Below are 22,536 nucleotides of genomic sequence, written 5' to 3'. Positions count from 1 at the left end.
CCGACCCAAAGTCACACACCCACCGACCCAAAGTCAAACCGACCCAAAGTCACCCACCCACCGACCCAAAGTCACACACCCACCGACCCAAAGTCACCCACCCACCGACCCAAAGTCAAACCGACCCAAAGTCACCCACCCACTCAGTCACCCACCCACTCAGTCAAGTGTCACACACCCACCCAGTCACCCACACACTCAGTCAACTCAGTCACCCACCTAGCTGTCAAGGGGGGGGGAAGCCTAACCCTGTCGTACGCCCCCCCAAAATTACATCCCGGGCAACGCCGGGTCTCTCAGCTAGTATATATATATATAACAATGGACATCTCAATAATAAATGTACAATAGTCACCACTGGATAATGAGTATGGAGTATAGAGTATATATAAAGTATAGAGGTCCTGTGGAAAGGATAGAGTGATAGCAGAATTTGTAGAAGTCAGGGTCCACTGAAAGTTCTGAGCCTGGTTGAGGGGTTCCAGGGGAGTACAAACACAACCCCAAACCGTCCGGCCTTGGGTTATATGAGCAGGTTATTTACACTTTGTGGTGCCATTATAGTATGTACTAAATTAAACTTTGGTGCATTTACCAGAATTCATGTTTTTTGGGGTTCCGAGGGGACTGTTTTAATATTATAATAATCTATGTGTTTTTCCATTGAATAAATTCTATTATTATTAATTGTTGCTAAAGTGCTTTTGATGGGATTCTTTTTCTTCCTTTTTTTCATATATATATGTATGTATGTATGTATGTATGTATGTATGTATGTATGTATGTATGTATGTATGATATGTATGTATGCATGTATGTATGTATGTATATGTATATGTATGTCTATCTATATATATATATACAGCTTAACCCCATTATAGCGCGACCCATAATAACGCGAATCCGCATATCACCCGGTTTTCACGTGGCTCCCGTTTAAAAAAAAAATAATAATAATTTTTTTTAACATTTTTTTTGCACACTGCCACACTGCCACACTGCCACACTGCCACACTGTCACGCTGCCACACTGCCACACTGCCACACTGCCACACTGCACACACTACCAGCACACACTCTCACTGCACACACTCTCACTGCACACACTCTCACTGCACACACTCTCACTGCACACACTGCACGCACACACTGCACACACTCTCACTGCACACTGCACACACTCTCACTGCACACTGCACACACTCCCAGCACTCACTGCACACACTGCACACACTGCACACTGCACACTGCACACACTCTCACTGCACACTGCACACACTCTCAATGCACACTGCACACACTCCCAGCACTCACTGCACTTACTGCACACTGCTCACAGCACACACTCACACTGCACACTGCTCACAGCACACTCTCTCACTGCACACTGCACACTGCACACACTCTCACTGCACACACTCTCACTAAACACTGCACACTGCACACACTCCCAGGACTCACTGCACACACTCTCACTGCACACACTGCACGCACTGCACACACTCTCACTGCACACTGCACACACTCTCACTGCACAGTGCACACACTCCCAGCACTCACTTCACACACTCTGACTGCACACACTGCACACTGCACACTGCACACTGCACACACTCCCAGCACTCACTGCACACTGCTCACAGCACACACTCTCACTGCACACTGCTCACAGCACACACTCTCACAGCACACACTCTCACTGCACACTGCACACTGCACACACTCCCAGCACTCACTGCACACACTCTGACTGCACACACTGCACGCACTGCACATACTCTCACTGCACACTGCACACTGCACACACTCCCAGCACTCACTGCACACACTCTAACTGCACACTGCACACACTCTCACTGCACACTGCTCACAGCACACACTCTCACTGCACACTGCTCACAGCATACACTCTCACTGCACACTGCACACACTCTCACTGCACACTGTACACACTCCCAGCACTCACTCTCACTGCACACACTCTCACAGCACACTCTCACAGCACACTCTCACAGCACACTCTAACAGCACACTCTCACAGCACTCACAGCACTCACAGCACTCACAGCACTCACAGCACTCACAGCACTCACAGCACTCAAAGCACACAGCACTCACAGCACTCACAGCACACTCTCACAGCACACAGCACTCACAGCACACTCTCACAGCACTCACAGCACACTACACCTCCCACTGCTCCTCCCTACCTTTGGTGTCGGCTGCTGAGATCAGAGCGGAGCTGGCATCAGGAGGAGGGGGTGTGTCGGGAGGAGGGGGGGTGTTGGGAGGAGGGGTGTCGGGAGGAGGGGGGTTGTCGGGAGGAGGGGGGTGTCGGGAGGAGGGGGGAGGGTGTCGGGAGGATGGGGGGTGGTGGTGTGGATGCTGGTAGGGGGGGTGAGTGAGGAGCAGGCTGGGACTCGGAGGGCCGCATGGGTTAGGCCCAAAACTGATTATGCTGCGGAAGGCCAGTAGGTGTGGGGGCCTCGGTGGGGGGAGGAAGTGGATTTTTTTTTTTAAATTAGTGCGATCCCGGTTCTAGCGCGGTCGGATCAGGTGGCCCCCGAGGACCGCGCTATAACGGGGTTGAGCTGTATATATATATATATATATATATATATATATATATATATATATATACTGTATAAAACACAGTAGCGAGAAAAAGTTTGTGAACCTCTTTGAATTTTCACATATTTCAAACCTAAAACTTTATTAGATCCTAATGTATGTCCTAATAATAGATTAAGATAATCTGATCAAACTAGTGGCACAAAAACACGATACTTTTCAACATTTATTTATCCACAAATGATTCAACATTCAATATCCATTTGTGAAAAAATATGTGAACCTTTAGATTCAGTACTTGCTGGACGCCCTTGAGTAGCAATAACTTCAACTAAGCATTTCCTGTAACTGCTGGTCAACCTCTCAAATTGTTTTTGACGAATTTTGGCCCATTCCTCCTTACAGGACTGCTTCTATGCAGTGACATTTGAGGGCTTCCTTGCATGACAGCTCGCTTGAGGTCCTGCAACTACATTTCAATGGGGTTTAGCTCCAGACTTTCACAAGGCCATTCTAAAATGCGGAATTTCTTCTTCTACAGCCATTCTTTTGTTGATCTGCTTGTATGTTTAGGATTATTATCTTGCTGCATGACCCACTCTCACTTCCGCTTCAGCTCACGGATGGAAGGCCTGATATTCTCCTCTACAATATTGCCCAGGACATACTTGAAAACGAGAGGTAACTCTCAATGTATTACTTCCTGGTAAAATATTTTATAAATAAAAATAAATAAATAAATAAATTCGGTTACAATGCAGAATTCATGGTTGTGTCAATGATGGCAAGCTGTCCAGTTCCTGAAGCAGCAAAGAAGACCAAAACCACCACACTCCCACCACCATACTTGATGGATGGAAGAGTTTTTTTCTTTTTGAATGCAGTTTTTGTTTTTGCCAAACATAAAGTTTCTGATTGAGGCCAAAAAGTTCTACGTTTGACTCGTCTGTCCAGACAACATTGTTTTAGATATCTTATGTATCCTATATGTGCTCTTTGGCAAACTTCTAATGGCAGCAATGTTTTTTCAAGAGCTGTTTTTTTGTCCTGGCTATCCTTCCATAAACACCATTCTTTGTCAGTGTATTTTTGATAGTTGAGTCATGAGCTTTTTAACTTGTTTAGTAATTACCTTGAGGTTGGCATAGAGGGCAAAGTCTCCATATTTGCTGCTGACACTAAATTGTTTAAGGTAGTAGAATCAGAGCACAATGTAATTTATCCCCAGAAGGACTTGGATAGACTGGAAACTTTGGCAGGTAAATGGCAGGTGAGGTTTGGTACAGATACATGTAAGGTTATGCATTTAGGAAAGAAGAATAAACAAGCAATTTACAAATTAAATTGTGATAAATTAGGAGAATCCTTGATGGAGAATGATTTAGTACTTGTAGACAGCAGGCTTAGCAATAGTGCCCAAAGTAATGCAGTAGCTACAAAAGCCAACAAGATCTTATATTGCATTAAACGGACAATGGATAGATGGATGGGAAATAAACATAAGTATGCAGATTTATAAGACCATACCCTGAATATGAAGTACAATTTTGTCACCACTCTTTAGAAAATACATCATGGATCTAGAGAAAGTGCAGAGAAGAGCCATCAAATTAATATAGGGGATAGATAATCTGATTTATGAGGAGAGGGTTACTATATTAGATTTGTTTACTTTAGAAAAGAGGCGTCAAAAATGGACTATGATAACTATATACAAATATATTAGGGGCCAATATAAGTAGTTTTCAAAAGAACTAATCATCTCAAGGACAGTACAAATGATGCAAGGTCATACCTTTATGTTGGAGAAAATGAGATTTTACCAGCAACAAAGGAAAGGGTTCTTTAAAGTCACTGCAGTTAAAATGTGGAATCCATTATCCATGGAGATTGTGATGGCAGATACAACAGATATCATCAAACAAAGGTTAGACATCTTTTTAGAAAGGAATGGTACTGTATACAGGGATATACCAGATAAGTAAACATGGGAAGGATGTTGATCCAGGGAGTAATATGATTGCCAATATTTGGAGTCAGAAAGGCATTTATTTTCCCCCTTATAAAATATCATTAAATTATATTTCACTGGGGTTTTTTGTTAGTCTTCCTGTGGATCTTTTTTCAACCTAATCTACTATGTAACTATGTAACACTCACATTAGCCAAGTATAAGAATTCTGCTCGATCCGTGCTGGGTTTTACTGCAGTTCAGGTTTTCCAAGTTGAGTCTTGATTCCTATGCTATTGGGAGCTGTCGTGTCGTGTCCGCACGATGAGTGAGGGATAGAATTCATAAGTCCTGTGGTGTCTCACAGCGGAGGAATAGCCGGTGCAGCAAATCCTCTGCAGCAGTTCACCACCTACAGGTTCCAATTTCCTCACGTAATGGACACGTTTCTGTGTATTATGCACATTGCCCATTTATGGGGTTTTCCTGTAAGTTCCAATTGCTTCAATTCCCATGATGTCTGTATGAGAAATACATTCAAGTGTTGCTCTTACTTGTGTGGTTTTTTATTCGTCTCTTTGTGCCCCTTACTAGCTATAGTGACTCAGGATATTCTACATGCTTGGTGATGTTAATTATCACTTCTCAGTTTTGAGATATTAGTGTTGTCTATACAGAGTTGCACTATTATTTGTGTGTTTTGTTTCTACATGTTTTCACTAGTGTACTGCTCTCCCTGACTTTTCAACACCAACACAAATATAGGATCAACAAGGAAGATCCATTGAAGGTTTGACCTGCAATCCATCACCGGTTGTATATTTCCATTTTTTTTATATCGTCTGTCATTTTGTTCATTTATTTCATATTTAGGACACCCTTAGGAGCGCCTCGTGATTTCTGTGTTCACAGGTTTTACAAGTTGCCTGCCCTTTCTGCTCACTCTGGCCATGTTGGGTACTGGCAGCTGCTATATAAGGCTGCAGTTCCTAGTGGGACTCGCCAAGCAAGGTTCTACGTTTGCAGCCCATGTTGTTTACGCTGTCACACATTACCCTTTTGTCTATTTGGATTCCCCTGTTGCTGACCCCAAACCGTAATCCCGACATCGCTGCTTTTTGCCTGCCCTGACCTTGGCATGTCTACTGGACTTTGCACCACTTTTAGAAAAGCCTGATGTGAGAAACAGGAGAGAGATTCTTTAGCTCACATTTGGGCTGACAGAAGGAGAGTAGAGAAGCCTGCACACAGACACTGTCTTGAGCACAAAGGCTGTGCTGAGATCAAGATAACCAGACACCCAGAGACCTATATTTCCTGTACACAGAGAACCCAGGAACCTGCCAGAAACAGACATGGAGGGCCACCTGCTTCAGGTACTTCCTTAGACTTTGGGGTGAAAGGCTGGTAATGGGAATATCCCTCCAGTTCTGCAGATAGGGTCTGGGGAATTAAGTTAGCCCCTACAAAGGGATAGGGGTTTGGTATTTTGTTGTTTTTGTATGTTTTGTTTGGATAAAGGAACAGGCTTAATAAAGCCAAGATATAATTTCACCCTAAAACATTTGCATACCTTTGCACACATCTCTTACAGGATCAAAGAGCGTTAGCTCTTGGGCCCAGCAACATTGTATTGTTGCCTTGAACTGTATTTGCAAAATGTAATAAAAAAACATTTTTTGTGTTTTTCCCTTTTCGGGCGCATCATTTTGACATAGGGACCCTCCAGTCGGATGCTAAGGCTAAGGCTAAGGCCCCGCTCCCTCAGTCAGCGCGCCCGCACTGCAGACAGGCGGCACGTTGACAGACACAGACAGCGATATGCGGTCTGTAGGGAGCGGGAGCCGGAGCGGGAGGGGGGCGGGAGGGTGGGGGGGTGTGATTTGAGTGGAGGGAAACGCTACTCCCCCCCCTCCCACCATGGGCTCGGGCTCAGTCTGCAGGACAGGAGGGAGCTGCTGCGGGCTGCTGGAAGGTAAGCAGCTCCCTCCCCCTTCCCCCACAAATGCCCTCCTCACACACGCTGACACTGAGACACACCCACACACACACACACCACCCCCTACCTTGTGTAGGAAGCTGTCTGACAGCTCCCGCTCCCACCCCCGCCACTGATTGGCTCATCAGCGCACCACGTGACGCGTCACCGCTCGGGATCACAATTTTCTTGCATCCCCTGGCGGCTGACACATCACAGTGCGTAGTGAGCCAGCAGCTAGGGGGGACTGGGAGTGGCTAGGAAGGATTCCCCTGCTGGTGGGGAACACTTACGCGGTTTTGTTATGCAACCACAGCAGCCACGAAAGGGGAACAACAGGAGTCACAGACTTCACACAAGCGCAGAGCACAAATCAATAATGGTCGTTGGAACTCCGTTTCAAAAGGGTGGCTGCAGCACACCATAGAGATCATCTGGGGCTCAGGTTTGGAGGGCTTTTGCCTGCTTTAATTACTTTGGTGCTAATTGATTAATTATTTGATTGTCACATTGGCTTTTAGGGGTATATAAGTGCATGTTTTGTTTTTCCTTCACTGCACAACCCTGAGAAAGGTCCCTTTTGGGGAGCGAAACATTGGATTTTTGTGCCTTGTTAACAATATATACTTTACCTGCTTTCGAATTGAGTGTGGTCTCCTGATTTTGTGGAATCAACCCGGTATCTATCTACAGTATATATATTTATACTACGGCGAGTATATCTACACTCTGACCCAGCTACACGATGATGAACCTGCACACCGGTTGTGGCCTCTATGCTACAGATCGGGTTTACAAATCCCCACCAGAGACTCGTGGCCCCATCCTGTTTGTGGTGAGCACTCGTTACAAAGCCAAAGAAGGCAGACTAATAAAGTGAGGTCAATTTGTAATAAGCTTAACCTTATGAATCACACAAGAGGGGAAAAAACACAGTAAGCTGCCCAGCAAAGACACACACTATACAAGCAGATCAACCTTTCTTGCTTGTTTAAAGCTCACACTTGCAAAGCCAGATGCGTACAGGCAGAGTGCTGCATTATAAATGCCCGGCTGCAATGAGCCAGCGGGAGTACAACATTTGGCTACATCTGTATTTAAATACAATTAAGAAACAAACATTTGTTGTATTCCTGTCCCCATTAACTATTGCTCTTATACCTGACTATTTTTATGCTTTATTTGTATTGTCTCCATTTCACAGTTGGGTTAACTATTCTTAGGGACTGCTTCTATGAGTGGACATCATTCTTTGATCAATAATCTCACAGTATACAAACCTTCTTCGTACTGAATTGTCAGGAAAGCAGCACTTATTTTTCGACACATGAACAAGATGAAAGTATAGAGGAATGAGCATTAGAACACTGGGCAAAAGGTGCTAAACAGAGGCCGCTGTAAAAACAGCCACTATTTACATGATACTGCTGTATGAGTTTTTCACAAGACCTAACCATCGTCAGTCAACTGAAATGGGTTGAGTTCATTTCCAACCTTTATAGATGTTTTGCTAATATTTATGCATGGAAATTATTCTTTAATGTAGATTTTCTTTTCATCACTTAGTAAATCATATTAAATATGCCAGGGGGAAAAGAACACAGAAATATTTAATCTAGTCTTAAAGAACAATAAGTTATTTGTTTTGTTTCAGATGAAAGTAACCAATTGCAATTGTAAAGATGAGCACATCAATGACTTTCTAAATCATGCTCATAAATAATTGCCAATTTATTGAAGAAACATGGCAAGGTTATTTTGTTTTTCAAATCTACAGAAGCTCATACATTTATTATTAAGTCATTTTAAGCATTCCAAATTGTGACTGTGAAGAGCTTTATATGTCTTATGTAAAACGGCATAGATGCAACTCAAGATAACAAAAAAACACTTTGTTTCTACAATTCTTCTATAGAGCTTTGGCTTTGTGGTCAGTATTTAACACATTTATTCAGAATCTTGCTTTGGAAAATCCGATATCATCTTCTTACCAAAATATATACAGATGTAGCAAGACTTACACTTCCCATGACCATGAGAATGTGCAGGATGACAGTTGTCCACGCTTCACCCACGGGTGAGTCGGGATTCTTCTGTGGCTAATTATGTTAGTGTGGCTGGCAGGTGACACACTCAATATCTTCGCCTATGATACTCTGCAGTCATAAGGTGGTGTCGGGGGATTGAAGATTAAAAATAAATGTCAGGGATTTATCGTCTGTGCTTTGTGGCACAACAAATAGTAAGTCTTGCTACATCTGCACTGTACATTACTGTATCTGTGTTCTTGCACGTCAGGAATAACTTCACATGTGTTGCAATACAAGATACAATGTAGACATGTCTCGCTTTAAACATTGCCTTTCTATGTTTAATGACCGTATAATTTTCAAGTACTGTAGCAAGTTCACACTACTGTAGACTCAAACCTCGATGCATTAAGCAAATTTGTCTTTGTTTCTACATGGCATGGATCATGGTCCTTACTATATGCGAGACTGAACCTGCCTGCAGTTATGCTTATGTAACAGGGTATGTCCATCTGTACCTATTTCTCTCCACATAGTGTATCTGCTATGTAAGTCCTGTTAAGATCCAGGCATTAGTAGGTTAATCTATGGGCCATTGACCCCCCTTCTGCTTCCCCAGAAAGTGAAGGAAGGTAAGTGGTGCTCATGGCCTGTGTACAGCCCCTTGTAGGTGGGTACAGTCCATTAGCCTGCCCCTTCTAGAGGTTTCTATGGGAGTAGCCAAAGTTAGTGAGAGTTCCTCTGAGCGCCTCAGGGAGTGAGGATGGAGAGAGTGTCCCTCTCTGAGCCCTGGCTAGAGTGAAGGAGGGTGAACAGGGTGGGAGCTGTGAGTCTTCCCCAGGGCGGGGTAAACTTGCTCATATTGGGCTATCTAACCTAATGACCACCTGGAGCAGAGCACCAATGAAGAAGGTGAACCGTCTAGAAGGCCTGGGGCTAACACTACCATGATGAACCCAGAGATCTACACGAGCCAGTCCTGTTCCTGTCTCCTTAACGTCATGCACACAACTCAGAGCTCCTGCAACCCATTGAAGCGTAGAGCACCATTCAAGCATTGTAATGAGCCCGCTCCATACACTGGTCCCTAAGGGAGGTTGGGGTGGAGAACACGTGTTACACTTATATTATATATTCTGCCATTTAAGACAGTACAGATCAGAGTGCAACTCTATCGGACATCTATGAGTATATATCACTACGAAGTAGCTGTGAAACAAAAAGAAGGTTGGAAGGTTCCTTTTCACCACAACTTAAGCAGTAATGAATGCTTTATTAGAATAATGTGTTTTGAGCAGAGGTGCAGGTACTGGGCACTACACACGTCATGGATAAGCACACTCCTCCTACATGCTGGACTCTGGTGACGCCATACAGCTAGAAGCTGATCAGATGATCTTTGGATCCTTTCTGCATTACCTTCCTACAGATTAAGTATTCATATGTGTCATTGTAGCTATGGGACGATTTTTGCCTCCTGAAGGTACTGTAATTACCACATTTTTGTGAGAATGGACCAAGAAAGGCTAAGTGCCCGAGACGTTGCCGCCTCCTTTGACTCTGGACTGTGTTTTCCTTTTTTCAGTTTTACCTTCTCGCAGTGTATAGAACCATTTTCACTTTTTTTGTGGAGTTCATGTTGTTTAGTATTTAGCCTTGGCTGTTGTTTACCCCCCTTGTTCACTTTCCCAGTCCTCCTGGGTATACCCCTCTCTGGAGCAGTATATGTCTAGGAATTTGCCTTCTGACAATACTCTGTTTGGCATGTTCTGATTAATTAGACTTTTTCTCTTTTTGCATACACTGCTTTCTGTTTGACATTATTTGGTGTCAGCTGCAAGTACTCTTTTATGTTTACATATAAAAAAACACGAGTATAGACAGTGTACTTTAAACATTTATTTCTTCTTGTTTATTAATAAGTAACAATCTCACAATTATTTTACAGAATTAAACTGTATAAGAGAAAGCCAGAAGAAGATGTTGATTGAAGTCTAATATCTATTAACATTTTCAACTTTTTACTACTAAATTCTCTCACTTGCACATTATGGGGCCTATTCACAAAGTAGTGCTAAAATTAGTGCTTTTGCGTCCAACTATGCATTTTTTTTATCGTGCTATAAGACATGAAGCCAAAAGCGGGATTCACTAAGAAGTGAAGGCCATTTTTTAAAGGCGGATAAAAAATTATTTTCGTCCGACCTGTTTTTTGTATCAGTGCTATCATGCTATAAAGTCTATAGCGCGATAGCTGATAGAAAAAAACTGCACTCAGTAAGAGCTGCATAGAGACGCTGCGTCTCCCTGCATGGCACTTATAGGCGATCGGGCATTAAAAATATTGATTTTAATAATAGTGTATATGAGCAGAAGGGCTCCTGAGCTTAACTGCATTGGTTTCAGCCTCGGGACCACTACTTCCCAAGATACAGGCCCCGGTATGCACAGGAATAATACCAGAGGCCTCCGAGGGCCATCGGGCTTTCCCCGCGGGTGTGTGGGGGCCCTTGGGTGGTGCCTGCATTTGTCTTGGGGCCCTTGGGTGGTCCCTGTGGGTGTCAGTGGTTCCAAAGGTGGTTCCTGCGGGTGTTTTCAGGTTCTCAGGTGGTTCCTGCGGGTGTGTGGAGGCCCTCGAGTGCTGCCTACATTTGTCTGGGGCTCTTGGGTTGTCCCTGCGGGTGTCTTGTGGCCCTTGGGTGGTCCCTCATGGGTGTCAGTGGTTTCTTGGGTTGTGTCCGGGGGAGTCCGGGGGTCCCTGCTGGACTGCGGTACCAATCCTTTGTCTAAAAAAAAGAAAATATTCATACATTCAAATAAATACATCACCCCCCCCCCCAATAAATTCATTAAAGTAATGGGCAAAATTACTATTATCCAGATATTGACAATAGTGCATTTGCCCATTTAAAAAAAAAAAAATATTAACCAGCAGAAAAAAAGTAAATAACATTTGCACTTCACCCTGCCAGCCTAACATGATGAAGGCTGTTCTCATCCTCATCACCATCCTCATCACCTTCCATGTCTTTCATTGCCAACAAGAATACAATAAAAATACAATCTAATGGCCCCTAACTCCTTAATCACCTTAGCGATTAGTAACTGCTATAGTTATTAGGGGTTAACCCAACCACCCCCACTAACCACCTATCCCCACTACCCACCCAGGAGGCCTACCCACCCTCCCCAGGCAACTACCCCCATCCTCCACCTATTCATTGGTACAGTAGGTACATCATGCCCAAATAATATGGGCATGATTTAACACTATAGCAAAAAATAGTGCAGCTAAAAAAAACACATTACATAGAAAAAAAACACATTACAAATGCCAATAAACCAATTGATTGGCACAGTGGATACATCATGCCCATATAATATGGGCATGATTTAACACTATGGCAGTCGATGGTCAACCTAAAAAATAACCAACCAACAACAATATCCAATACAATCAAAACAATCACCAAACAAACAACAATAAACAAGTAAATACCACAAAATGACCAGCAGTCAATTAAGCAAATGCCAAATACGCACCAGGATTAACAATTAAAACACCCCAAAAAATCAATAAATTAAAGAAAACTCTAAATTAACACCATTATTACAAAGCAAAAGTCCAAAAATAAACCATAATTAAAAAGCTAACAACAAAAAAGTAACAGAAATAAACAAGCCATTGAAAAGACCACAACATTTCCCATCACTAAATATAAAACGCAAAATAAATAGCGTAAATATTTAAACGCAAAGAACCAAAATACATTTAAAAAAATAAAAGAAAGCAGTTGCCAAAATAAGCATTGGTTGTCACTCTATGTACTACAACCAATCAGATTAGGGATATACATTTCACAATCTGATTGGCTGAAATAACATGTGACTGTGGCCATGTGGGTTTAGGGACGTCATGTTAAAGGGAAAGGAAGAACAGCTTTCTGATTGGGTAGCTTCCCTCCCTTTACATGATGTCACAGTCTAAAAATAAAAATGTAGTCACATGGTTATCCCAGTCAATCAGACGGCGTGGGAGTCATTTGACAACAAGAAGCTGGAGAGTGAAGACCTCCTCCCCAATAGGATTACAATGGGCGTTACAGATGAAGATGATGAAGAAGAAGAAGAAAGAAGACCCTTTCAAGGGAGACAGGGTTTTGTATTGTTGCTGACTGCAAGACAAGATATGGACATGCAGGGCAGAGATGGTGAGTAATAAACAAACCTTGGCCTGGGATCAGAGGCCTGGATGCAGGGGGAGTAAGGTACGGTTCCTGGGTCGAGGCAGGCGGCAGGCAAAGGGTAGTCAGGTCTGGTTCCGAGGTCAAAGCAGGCGGCAGGCAAAGGGTAGTCAGGTCCGGTTCCGAGGTCGAGGCGGGCGGCAGAAAGGGGTAGTCTGGTTCAGTTCCAAGGTCAAGACAGGCAGCAGGCAAAACAAAGGCAAGGCAGAGCTCAGACAGGACAAGGTAACAAGTACTTTGCACAATCAAAGACTAGTAGCAACTGCCTGCCTTTTAAAGGCCAGAGGCAACTGCTGGCAATGAGAATCAAAGAGAGGCTGATTTCCTGTCAAGGGTGTAAGGGCAAGATGGCCGTGGTGGCTTCGAACCAGATCATGTCACTTCCTGTCAGCATTCTTCATGAATGTTCAGACAGATCCCTTATAGTTTCCCCTCCCTTCAGGGTCAAACTCCGGAGCAACCGGGTCCTGTTTTTTCTGTCTGACGGCGGTGGAACACCTTGACTAGGGCTGGGACATGAAGATCTAGAGACTTCATCCAGCTCCTTTCCTCAGGACCATACCCCTTCCAGTCCACCAGATACTAATTGATCCCCATGAGATATGAGAGTCAAGTATCTGTTGTACCTCATACTCAATTTGACCCTTAACGGTTACCAGATTAGGAGGAGGGTCCTTTGATAAGCGATTTTTCACCACAGCTTTAGAAAGGATTTGTTGAACACGGTGGGAATCTTTAATGATGAGGGCAGCTCCAGTTGATAACAGACTTCATTGATCTTCCAGATAATTTTGTAGGGACCAATGAATTGTGGTCCGGGTTTATCAGAAGGTTGGTGTAGACGAATGTTCCCGGGTTGAAAGCCATACATTATCCCCGATGGATTATAGGTGCGAAGGCCTCCGATGTCTCTCAGTAGCTGAGTGAAGAGTTGCCTGAATCCCCTTCCAAAAGTCCTGAAAGTTCTGTGCCCTGGAATTAGCCGCTGGAACACTTATTGCTGGAGAATGAATGTGAATGATGCGGGGATGATAATCTGGTGGTGCAAAAAATTGGCAACAGCCCAGAGAGTCATGAGATAAACTGTTGCATACAAATTCTGCCAGCGGTTGGAGTTCTGCCCAATCATTATGATGTTCATTAATGTAACATCTGAGGTATTGCTACAAAGATTGGTTGGAGTGAAGGAGGATCGAAAACTTAGGATGGAGGAATCGCTATGCCAGAGGGCGCCTTGTTTTGGGCTTTCTGAATAAGATGGAGGATCGTAATTTCTAAGTGAAGGTGAAGAAAACTGCGCTAACTCTATTAGTGTACACTTGTGTTATACAGTGAATTTTTAGTAAAATCAATTGATTATTAAACAATAGTGACGTGATCAAATAACGTGCAAAAAATGTTATGATGTTCAAACCCCTTGCTCAAACCCAGCTGGTGGGGACTGGTTTCACTAGTCCCACAAATCGTCACTCTCCAGTTGTAATCCAGGGGGAGCATGGAGGAAAATAGAACAAAAGACAAAAAAACAATCTAAGTGCAGACAGTTTTGAAATTGGTGTATAAATTCTGTGTTCCGTCTTGGCTCGTATGTGTTGCCTACTTACAAGATGTAAGTCAAAATCAAGAAGGTTTTGACACACAATGGTCTCTGCTAGAAGGATTTCTCCACCAGGTAATGGGGTCTCCACCTCTCAGCTCCGCAGCAATGTGTATGCAAAAGAAATGATAACCATAGTGCAGACCAGTACAATATAAAAAACTCGACTTTATAGGGTTAAAAAATGAACACTTACAATAAAAACAAGTGGTTTAAGCATATGTCACAATCATTGTGATCAAGGAGAGAAAGTTGTTTATTTCAGGCTCACCCGCCTCCTCCGGTGTGACTTTGTGTGGACCACACATTTTAACAGCAAAAAGTTCACGATTGCCCACATCATAGTTGTGTTCCGCAGGAGAAAACTTCCTAGAGAAGAAGGATCACGGATGTAACCGACCCTGAAACTTACTTCTCTGTGACAGGACTGCACCTGCTCCAACATCAGAGGCATCCACTTCAACGATAAAAGGATGATGGGGATCGGGGTGTCTCAGGATGGGTGCAAAAGAAAAAAGGTTCTTGAGCTTCAGAAAAGTCTCTTGAGCCTGCGGAGACCAGTTCATGTTATCTGCCTGTTTTTTTGTCATGGCTGTGATGGGTGCAACGATTTTGGAAAAATCCCGACTGAATAGCTTGTAATAATTTGCCAAACCCAAGAATCTCTGAATGGCTTTTAAGATCTTAGGTACTGGTCAATCCAGAACAGCAACAATCTTGGCAGTGTCGATTTCTAGGCCCTGGGCAGAGATGATGTATGTGAGAAAATAAAGACGTGAATTCTCGAATTCTCACTTCTCGAATTTAGCAAAGAGGTTGTTCTCTAGCAGGCATTTAAGGACCGCTCTCACCTGCTGATGATGTTGTTCCAGGGTTTTAGTATAGATGAGGATATCATCAAGGTATACAATAACTGAGGTTTCTAACATGTCTCTGAAAATTTCGTTCATGAAAAACTGGAACACTGTAGGAGCATTGCATAAGCCGAAGAGCATCACCATGTACACGTAGTGGCCATCACATGTGTTGAAAGCGGTTTTCCACTCATCACCCTGCTTTATCCTTATAAGGTTATGGGCCCCTCATAAATCATGCTTGGTAAAAACTGTTGCCCCTCATAGATGATCAAAGTGTTCGGTGATCAGAGGAAGAGGATACCGGTTCTTGACAGTAATTTTATTCAAACCCTGGTAATCAATACAAGGTCTCAATGACCCATCCTTTGCCACAAAGAAAATACCTGCACCAGCAGGAGAACAGGATTTGCGAATGAATCCTCGCTTCAGGTTCTCATCAATGTATGTCCTCATTGCCTTTGTTTCTGGTTCAGAAAGAGGATATGAACGTCCACAGGGGGTCACTTCCTCAGGGAACAACTGGTCACGAAATGCGTAGGGAGGAGGAGCTTAGTGTTTTGGACTGTTCGGGCACCCGTAGTTCCTGACGCGAGGAGAGTTCCGGTCTGCTGTATCGCTGACGTCACTTGAATTTCCGGGATCGAGTGTAGCATGCAGCGATCCTCTCCTCGGCGGTATTAGGAGCTGTGCAGGTTGCGGACAGCATTGTGAGCTGTATTTGATACCCTGTTTTTATGTAAGTGTGATTTTAACATTTTACTTGTCATTAAATCCTGTACGTTATCACACTAGTATTGTTTCATATTCCACACCCTTTCCCCCCCCCCCCACCCCTACATCCGTGGGAGCGTTGGAGTGAATTATCTCTATCGATATCACCGCTGAGGGAGGGAGACTCCTGCAGGCCAGACCACGTGGGATCCGTGAGACGATCTGAGGAGAAGGGACGTGTGGCAAAGATTCTCTCCACTGTACTTTGCGAGCCCTTATCCTGTAAGTAGGATTTTAGGGTTTTAGATAGGGGATAATTGATGAAACATACTATGCAATTGACGTGCTGTTTTTTCTGTAATTTCAGAGGCAGCAGAACATCATTAAAAGACAACACCCCTGTCTGACAAACCACTATCAAGACTATCAATCTGGCTAAGGAAGCCTGTACTAGAGACTGCCTTGTTGGTTCACGGTATTTTGATATTTTGGACTTTTTTCACAGCGCCAGGAACGATTAATTTGTATGTATATTTGTATTTACAGATTTGGAATAGTCTGTTGTTTTTTTGTTCCATTAGGCTGCTTTATTTATATAACAATTTATTGTTAATCACTTATTTTGTTATCACTTCTTCACAATTGTTTGTGTGTAGGTCCGCGCTTTTAGAGGGCTTATATTTGTTTGTTTGCTAAGATAATGAAATAAATTGAGATTTATTCACAGAAATAGGCATACACACAATGATGCACATGTTTCGGGAAGCCAATGCTTCAGCACAGGAGTCTGGAAACGGAAACCAGGAACATGGAACAGGAACATGGGCATGGAGTCCAGAGCACAAGGTAACATCTACAAGGGAATTGCTTCTTGGAGGACGTCCAACCTCCTTAAAGGCATAGTGCCAGAAACTTCTAAGTGCAGAGAAACTAAATATAACATGAGGGTTCTTAGTCTAATCCATTGGCCAAGGAATGATAAGCCTGCTACCACGTCAAGGTGAACCCTACTAAGCAGGTACCTACACTGCCCGACTGTAAACTAACCTCAGTAGTAAATGAGTGACTGTCCCAGTCTTCTGGAATCGAAAGGAGATGAATAAAGATCCAAAGGAGGTCCAGGCAGGAACAGTATGCAATGGTTGTACTTGCAGGAACCCAGACAGGTAGCCACTGAGTGCTATTTAAAGGAGGCAGCAGCTGTAAACAATGAGAAAGTCAGAGAGAGGCTTACTTCCTGTCAGGAGGAGGAGGGCAGGATTTGCCAGGAAGCAAGATGGTGTTGTTTGCTTCAGAATCCTTAAAGACACAGGATCTTGACTCACAGCTAGAGGGTGGCGATCAAAAGAAAACAGGTAAGGAAGGAACACGCCGCAGGGGGCGTGTTCCGCGCATCATTACAATTGTCCATTGATTGCCAATGTATTTATGTATGCCCCTTTAGGACTATACATACATACAGTGACAAGCAATGCTTTTTTTTGGCAAATGCTTGCTTTATTTCTTTTAAATGTATTTTGGTTCTTTACTTTTAAATATTTATGCTATATATTATGTGTTTTGATTTTGAATTATGGCACGTTTTGTTGTGTTTTCAATTGTTTATTTCTATGTGTTTTGGTGCGAGTGCAGAGTTCCCACTCTCCCTGCAAGGAACCAGCTGGCAACAATGTTGCCGGCAACTGCACGCATGCTAATTTGTTGCTCCAGTACACAAGGCCTGATGGTCTAATGGAGCGTGTGATAGTCTAGCTAATATTTTGCTGATTTCGCTGACATCAGCGGGCACTTCATTCATATATTTATATATTACTTTATCCTCAAGTCTGGTTACTACATTGTTACTAGTTATATAGAGAGACCTACGTTTTAGAGCACTTTAAGAGACTCAGAGTGTACTTATCACTTTATTATATATAGCTAGTCTCAGTGTGCTCCAGCTATCTCGGCTTTTAACATTATGGCATAATAGGTTTGATATACTACCAGCCCCTTGGCTTCATGGATAGCTTCCACGCATTGCAGGGATGTGAATAGACTCACACAGAGTCCTTTCGCTTGCATGCTTAGATTACTTTGTGCCAGTTCATTTACATAATCTAAGCCTTTACAATTTGGGCACAATAGGTTGTTTACCACCAGCCCCTTGGCTGGTCTAATATTTACCAGAATTTTGAGGGTCACGAATAGACTCACACGAAGTCTGCTCGCTTGCCTGCTTACACTACAGGGGTGCAAGAATTCCTATTATCCAGCAGTGTGTGCTTAAATTGTGCTTCTATACACTTACATGTTGATATCATTACACATGTGAGCTACTGGCTATCCTGTTTCATAGTGGTGCTCATTTTGTTACACTATTGAGGCATTAGGCTCTATCATATTTATCTCAATATGGCAATAGGTTTACACATTTTTGGTATCCTATTTTAGTTATTTATATATGATCCAGAATATTTATTATGATGTTCATATATTAGGAACACCTATGCATTTCATTATCGTTTTAACACTCATTATTTTAATCCGGATACTATTTAAAGTTTATATTTTAAAGCATTCACTAATCATCCAGGAGGTGGCCGAATGCCATACTAGGTTACTTTTTCTTGTTTAGTTCATGATGTGAGATTTGGCCAGAATACTGATACAATGTGCCTACTGTACACAATCTACTGCATCAACAAAGGGTGGACACAGAATCCCCCCTCCCCACTCCCTGCTTATAAGGTAATTTCCTGTTAGCAAACAAAGGCCTTTCAATCATGTGAAGACATCCCCCAGCCCTCCTCTTATATTCAAATTCAGATTGAGAAACATACACATGCGTTCCATAGACATGCATGCGTGGCAAAGCATGCCCACAGTATATTAAGCCTTTATTTCTTCAATTATTCAAGTATATAAAGTATAGGAAAAGTAACTCTGTGTAATATGTTCTACATTTTTAATATTAATCAAAGTAGAAGCATAGAGATATATACATTATTATACTTTTATGCTTGCTTATGCTATCTATATCCCCCACTCCCTACTTAGAAGGTATAGGCAATTATACTTTTATACTATGGGAGTTTTCACTGAAATAAAAACAAGTTCTTCTTTGTTTGCTGGCTTCATAAATTTCCTAAGATGATGTTTCAGTGCATGCCACACCAATTCTATGGGGTTAAAATCGGGGGCTCTGCATATATAGAGACAAAAATAGTAAAGTAAATTGAAAAGAATAAATCATATGTGTTTCATACATGTTCTATAGAACATGCATGTGCAGATATTAAAGCCATACATAGAGATGCAGCCTCCTGTATCCGACCAATTGTCTTACAAAAACTGGGGCTTTCTCAGATCTGAGATTTCTGTGAGATTTCTGCAGCCAGACTAATGGCCCATTGGGTTAACACAGTGGGGGTACCTGCAATCCCATTCAAATGCAGGGACCCCCGCTGTGTTATTCCGATGGGCAATTAATCTGGCTGCAGAATCTCACAGAAACCTCACAGCGTTTGCTGTGAGATTGCCACAGTATTTTCCCAGGCAAGTGATCAGATACAGATGGCTACATCTGTATGCGTTCCATACAAGTTTATTGTTAGTACGCGTTCAGCACAGTGTAATTCATGAATCAATTTCTTCTCGATTATTAATAAATAACATTCTCACAATTATTTTTACAGGAAAAACTGCACAAGAGCTAGCTCGAAGAAGATGTTGGTTGAAGAAGATGTATACACTGGCGACACACTTTATTCGAGCTTGGCTAGTCCCACGAATTCGGGTATACCCGGGTGTATTGAGGTTTGTGACTGTTTTCTGCCCGAGTACATTGAGTTATTTTCCAAGCAGGGATTGAAGCATTTTATTCCCGCTGGCTGCAATACTGCACAGTATATATATATAAACTGCATTACAATTCATGAATTTATGCCATCTGGTAGACACGCGAAGCATTGCAGCCTATTAAATCCTAATCATTATCATTTAACAGATCAGCCGCCCATCAGCCAGGCATGAACCCAGGCTGGGAAGGCAAATGCAACGGGGCTTGTCAGAGGTTAGGAGTGGCGCATTCCAGGTATCTGCCAGGTACATACCGGGTATTTGCTCGAATAAAGTGTGTCGGTGCAGTATTTGTAAGATGATTCAAGAAGATTTTTTTATTTCACAAAGTCTTTCTTTTTTATCTCTAAACTGTAAATTGCTGTATTCTAGTAACAAAATGAATACTAAAAAAATACTTTTTAGCCATCTGAAGTTTTTAATGGAATAAGCGGTAGGTTACATTTAATTAAATGGGATATCATATCATATGAACTGAATGGGAATAACAGATGGGTTATATTGTATTCAGATGAAAGACACACTTGCGCTGCCTATCATTACTGCAGAATACTATGATTAACGCTAAAATTCACTCTCGGTAACCGCATACACATGCAAAATTTAAATAATTGCCAGGGATTTAGCTTTTCACAGTCACAGGAAGTGTAAGTCTTAATACTGTACATCTGTATGAAATGATTGATGATATTGTTTAGCAGGCTTTTTGTAGAATCTTAAATAGAATTAAGTAATGCAAATGGTTTATTATATTTGAATTGCTGGTCCATACGACTTCTGGAACAATGTTCTATGTACAGACGAGTTAAAGCTAGCACTTTTTGGACTCAATTAGAAAGCTTTGTTTGGCAAAAATCAAAGCTACGTCCGAACCAAAGAACCCCATCTCAACTGTCAAGCATGGTGGTGGTAATGTGATGGTTTGGGGTTGCTTTGCTGCCTTAGCACCTGGACAGCTTGCCATCATTGACACAACCATGAATTATTCATTGTATCAGAAGATTCTAGAGGAGAATATCAGGCCATCCATCTGTGAGCTGAAGCTGAAGCGATAGTGGGTTATGCAGCAAAACAATGATCCTAAACATACAAGCAGATCTACAAAAGAATGGCTGCAGAAGAAGAAATTCTGTGTTTTAGAATGGCCTACAGTATTCAAAGTCCAGACCTAAACCCCATTGAAATGCTTCTGGTCGGACCTGAAGCGAGTTGTCCATGCAAGGAAGGCCTCAAATGTCACAGAGTTGAAGCAGTTCAGTAAATAGGAATGGGCCAAACCAATGTGAGAGATTGACCAGCAGTTACAGGAAATGCTTAGTTAAAATCATTGCTGCTCAAGGGAAAGCCAGAAGGTACTGAATCTAAAGGGTTACATACTTTTTCAAACATGGATATTGAATGTTGAATCATTTGTGGATACATAATTGTTGAAAAAGTATCATGTTTTGTATAATTTGTTTGATCAAGTTATCAGAAGAAAAGGAAGGTATGAAAGAGTGGCACACTATTGCTTTTGAAAAATAATTAGCAATATTTTCCTCCTTGATGCTCATCCACTGTTCCCGGTGTCTCAAAGCTTGATCTACATCAACATGAACAAGTATTGGTAGTAGGGGCAGCACACAGGTGCCTTAGGTTGATTACAAGGAAACTTCTATTGTATTAATGCAGGCATACATATATTCTAAATTTTCTGGACTTTCTTCAGATCATACACGTGAATCTAAGGGGTCACATAATTTTTTAAACATGGATATTGAAAGTTGAATCATTTGTGAATACATACATGTTGAAAAAGTATCATGTTTTGTGTCATTTGTTTGATCAGGTTATCTTTATCTATTATTCGGACTTAGGGCCTCATGCAGTAAGCCCCGACAAAATCTCTTCGGCAAGTGTTGCCGATAGGCCTTTTTTTGGCGATTTGCCCTCGCAGTATTCAGTTAGGGCCGAATCCATGCCGATCCCTGCAGAATCACTGCGAAAGCAAAACTGCTGATGAGCCTGTGCCGATACAGCCTGGCTCCCGAATAGCCTTCCGATAGGCCTTTTCTGCCAATAGGTGTTTGCAGCAGAGAGAGACAAGCCGCTCTCTCAGCGCAAACATCGGCAAAGAATAAAGTATTTATAAAGAACTTTTACTGATAGTGTACATGTGCAGGGGGTCTCTGGAGCTGAACCGCATTGGTTTCAGGTCTGGGGACCCCCTGCTTCCCGAGATACAGGCCCCTTTATGAGGTGCCGGTATCCCTCTGCATTTAAAGGTCCCGATCACGTGACCGCGGAATGTAAACAAAGCAGAGGGATACCGGCACCCCATAAAAGGGCCTGTATCTCGGGAAGCAGTGGGTCCCCGGACCTAAAACCAAAGCGCTTCAGCTCCGGAGACCCTCTGCACATCTACACTATCAGTAAAACACATATATAAATAAACACTCGTTCCTTACCTTTGCAGCTATGTGCTACGGTAACGAAGCAGCATGAATGTATATTTAATAATAGTACAGTGAGCAGGGGGTCCCCTGAGCTGAACCGCGTTGCTTTGTGGACCAGGGACCCCCTGCTTCCCGAGTTACAGGCCCCGGAATGTGTCATCGGGTGGCAGTGTCGCCGCCATCTTTATAGCACCCCATTCGCGCCGTGTCCGAAATAAATATGGCGGCGACACTGGCACCGTTGCCCCAAACCGGGGCCTATAACTCGGGAAGCAGGGGGTCTCTGAGCCACAAATCAATGCGGTTCAGCTCAGGGGACCCC

The sequence above is a fragment of the Ascaphus truei genome, chromosome 1 (genome assembly GCF_040206685.1).
Source record: "Ascaphus truei isolate aAscTru1 chromosome 1, aAscTru1.hap1, whole genome shotgun sequence".
Classification (NCBI taxonomy): Eukaryota; Metazoa; Chordata; class Amphibia; order Anura; family Ascaphidae; genus Ascaphus; species Ascaphus truei.
Note: the sequence above shows the minus strand (reverse complement) of the source record.